Below are 4497 nucleotides of genomic sequence, written 5' to 3' on the forward strand. Positions count from 1 at the left end.
TAGATAGATAGATAGATAGGTAGATATAGATATATAATCTCATTGATCCCTACAAGAAACCTTTGAAGTAGGTGCTATTATTATCCTCATTTTTCAGATAAAGCATTCTGAGGCTGAGAGGTTAAGTGACTTGTCTGAGGCAAGATTTAAACTCAAGACTTCTTGACTTCAAGTCAAGTAATCTAATCATTAAGGACTTAGCTGACCTCTAGTTTTGGCTCTGCCCCTCAGATTTGCTGTGTAACTTTAGACAAATCACATTCTCTCTCTGTGTCTCAATTTCCTCCTCTGTAAACTAAAGATTTTTGACTATGGTGTCCATGATCCTTATCTCCGAGTAGATTGGGGTGATCAGAACTTTTACACATAAGAACACATTTAGAGGGTATTGACAACACTTGTAGGATTTGGCAGTGGAGAAATAAGGGAGCTTTATAAAGTGTATGATGTAGTAGATAGAGAATTGGCCTCTGTCAAGAAGTCCTGGGTTCAAGTTCTGCTCACGACAAAGAGAAGACAGAAGGAAAAATCTGAAATTGTGAGTGCTAGATTGAGCTCCCTTACTGATAAGAGGAGGACAATGAGCTGAAGTGGCTTGGTAGCTTTGATTTTATGTTGGAAGAAGTGACTGCAGTCTCATGCAATGTGTGAATGTCTTACAGATGTGGTAGCAAGAAGGCCAAGAAGTACCACAGCTTATCCTACTGCCTGGATTCTTCCCTGTTTATCTAGCCCCTTTATCTTTCATCAAGAGGGTAGGAGAAATTGAAGTCTAGACCTATGTTCAAGAAACCAGAAGAATCTGCCTAGCTATGCCACTCACTAGCTATGAACCGTTGGGCAAGCCATTTTCCAGGCTCGGGCCTCAGTTTCCTCCTTCATAAAAAAATCCACAACAATTGGAGTAGATGATCTCTGAGGTCCCTTCCAGTTCTAACACTCTGTGCATGTGCCAAGAGTTCTGTCTGTTCAAATAGGCTATAATCTGTATTCTAATATATATTTTCTAGACATATTCTAATATATATTCTATATATATGAATATAGAATATAGAATATATATTCTAATATATATAATCTGTATTCTATTTACCTGTGATATGCTGTGATTCTAAGGGCTGTGTAGTCCCATGAGATCCCCAGAAGGAGAAGGAGCAGAAAAGTCCAGTCTGGAAACCTCAGGGAAAGAGTGCCTGCAGCATTTTCCAATGGGACATTGTCTCAAGGAGTCAATGCAGCAGAATTACATTTGTCCTAGAGCTTCCCTTCTGAGAGAGGACTCAGGCCAACCATCCTTCATTCCTCTCTCAGTTCTGATTCTGATTTTTTGAACTTTGACACCAGTGTGGGTACCTTCCCTGACACGTACTTTTCAGTTTTTTTTCTGTGTTGATTTTCCCATTTGCCATGTAAGCTTCTTGAGGACAGGGCTTGCCTTTCTTTTGCTTGTATGTGTATCCTCAGTGCTTACTCCTGTTCCTAGAGTACATTAAATGCTAAATAAATGCTTACTAACTGACAGGCGTAGTGGCACCTGTCTATAATCCCTGCTACTGGGGGGTAGCTGAGGCTGGTGGATCCCTTGGGTACAGGGGGTTTGAACTACAGTAGGGCAATGCCGATCAGCTGTCCACACTTAGTCTGACACAAATTTGGTGAGCCCTTAGCAACAGAGGAGGCCACCATGGTAGTCAGCATGGGCCAGCTTGGAAAAAAAGAGCAAGTCTTAGCTTCCATGTTGATCATTTGACATCTGGCCCATGAGTGGCCACTGAACTTCCAGCATGAGATAGGGAGGTACAGTTTCAAAAAAAAAGTGAAACAAACCAAACAAAAACCTTAAACTTGTTGATTTAGCCTTGGGACAAATCTTCTAATCTCTCTTGGCCTCAGCTTCCTGGTCTGTAAATTGGGGGTGATAATACCTACCTCACAGCATTATTTTGAGGATCAATTGAGATGATGTCTGCAAAGTGCTTCACAAACCTTTAAACTACATTCAATTCAACAAACATTTGCTAATCACATACTATATGCCAGGCGGGGGATATAAAAGACAGTCCCTACCCTCAAAGATATTGTGATCTAATGGAGGAGACAACATGCAAACAAAAAGACACAGACCAAGCTAGACAGAGGACAAATAGTAAATAATTAAAAGAGGGAAAGCACTAGAATTAAGAGGAGTTAGAGAAGGCTTCCTCCAGAATGTGGGATCCTATTGGGGACATAAAGGCAGCCAGGGAGGTCATTTGTTGGAGTGGACAGAGAGAGCATTCAGGCATGGGAAATAGCCAAAGAAAATTCCAGTGACTAAAATCTGGAGAGTCTTTTTTTTTGTGGAACATCTTTGAGGCCTGTGCCCCAGATAGAAGAGTACATGTAGGAGAATAAGGTGTAAGAAGACTGGATAGGTAGGAGGGAACTTGGTGATGAACATTTTGAATGCCAAAAACAGCTTTTTTTATTTGCTCCTGGCATGAATACATAGCTCCTGGAGTTTGTTGAAGGAGTTAGGAAGGGGGTGAGGTGACATGATTAGGCCTGAGTTTTGGGAAAATCACTCTTGTGGCTGAAAGGAGAATGGTTTGGAGTGGGGAGAGACTTCAGGCAGTCAGGCCCAGCAGCTGCTAGTGCAGTAATCCAGGTGTGAGGTGATGAGGACCTGCACTAGGATGGTGGCAGTGTCAGAGGAGAGAAGGGAGTATATTTGGGAAATGTTGCAAGGGCTGAATTGATCGACTTGGGCAACAACTCAGATATGCGAGGTGAGAGACAGTGCAGAGTGTAGAATGACTCCTAGGTTGTGAGCCTGAGAGAATGGGAGGATAGTATTGCCCTATACAAATTAGGAAAGGTAGGAGGGGAAAGGTTTAAAGGGAAGATAATCAGTTCTGTTTTGGACAGAGTGAGTTTAAGATGTCTACTGGAATCCAGTCTGAGATGCCTAAAAGGCACTGCTGTCAATCATTATTAGGAAGATGAAAGGCCTTTGAGTGCTCTGCTAGCTTTAACTTTTTCTTCTCTGCCCTCTGTTCCCACTGTCCCCTCTTGCACCCTGCTCCATCACCACCACTCAATCATTAGCAAACCTTCCTTTACTGTGGCCTTTTTTTTCATGTTTTACATCATCTAGAACATATGAAAATCTGACTTTCCAGAAAAGATCAGAGCCCTAGACAACCTCCATAATACTTTGTCCTCTTTCTTTCACATTCTCTGACACACGGAGCCAGGAGGAGTTGGCATACTTCTTGTTCCTCACTCATTTCCTCTATTCTCTGTCATCATGGCTCAGCAACCTTTCTTCTTTTGAAGATTCAAGGCAAGTGTCCATATCACACTGTCCACAACACTGTTCATATGATCTACTGACCCCTAAGTATTTCTCCCTCCTTTCTGAAAGAGTTCAGAACCTGGTTCACAACCGTTCTCTCCAGCCCTCCCATGCCTTCATTCTTGGGGACTTCAATGTACATGTTAATATCCCCTCAAGCATCATATCCCTATCAATTCATCTTCATTCAAAACTTCCATGACCTAATAATTCTTTTCTTTCCTTTTTTCCCTCATTTTTTTCTAGCCAGTCTCCCATATGTGTGGTCATACTTTAGACCCTGAAACCAACCATTCCTGTGCCATCGAACTCTGATTCTCTGACCATAATGGCTTGAGTTTGGAGGAGGAATTCCTCCCAAAGCACCAAAAGTGTTATGGGGTAGAAGACATCATTCTACCCCACACCAGGAGGCCTGTGCCTTTGGATAGGGATTAGTGACTAGTGAAAGTTAAGAAGAGTGAGAGGTGAAAACCTTGAGGGGAAAAGGTTAAGGTCTTCTGGATAGATCTAAGAGGGTCCAGGACCATACAAACTGGTCTATAGTCAAGGAGGTCTAAGACCCAGGCCTGGATATTTCATACCTTCATAGTTTTGGGGTACCTTGTCCTGAAGCTGGAACTTCCCTTGTTCTACTACTTTATTTCCCCAACCTCAAAAAATACAATTTGAAAAAGAGAGACTTCTATTGCTAGATTCCTAGGCCTTTGATTGCTAGCAGAACATGGACAGTTGTCCCAGGACTCTGTACTTACTCATCACAGACATCATGATTTATGCCAGATTTATACTCTATGTTAGGTGTACCCTTTTTGAACTTCATGCAGTAATAAGTACCACTGTCCAATTGAGTGATGTGACTGATGCTGATGGAGAAGTCTGTGTTGCTGCTGGGTTAGGCTGCTTTCTTTATGCGGTGGAAGGTGCCTCCTTGGAAATGGTAAATTTCTTGTCTCTGGGACCCTTTCCCCTTGAGCCATTTCACTGGTCTTACTGGTAGAACCCCAAGTATTGTGCAGTTCAGGGTGACTGTGGTACCTCAGAGTCATTTTGATTTGCATTTCTCTAGTTAATAGTGATTTAGAACATTTTTTCATATAACTATAGATAGATTTAGTTTCTTCCTCTGAAAACTGCCTGTTCATATCCTTTGACCATTT

This window comes from Vombatus ursinus, unplaced genomic scaffold (assembly GCF_900497805.2).
Source record: "Vombatus ursinus unplaced genomic scaffold, bare-nosed wombat genome assembly UNPS02014786.1, whole genome shotgun sequence".
Taxonomy (NCBI): Eukaryota; Metazoa; Chordata; class Mammalia; order Diprotodontia; family Vombatidae; genus Vombatus; species Vombatus ursinus.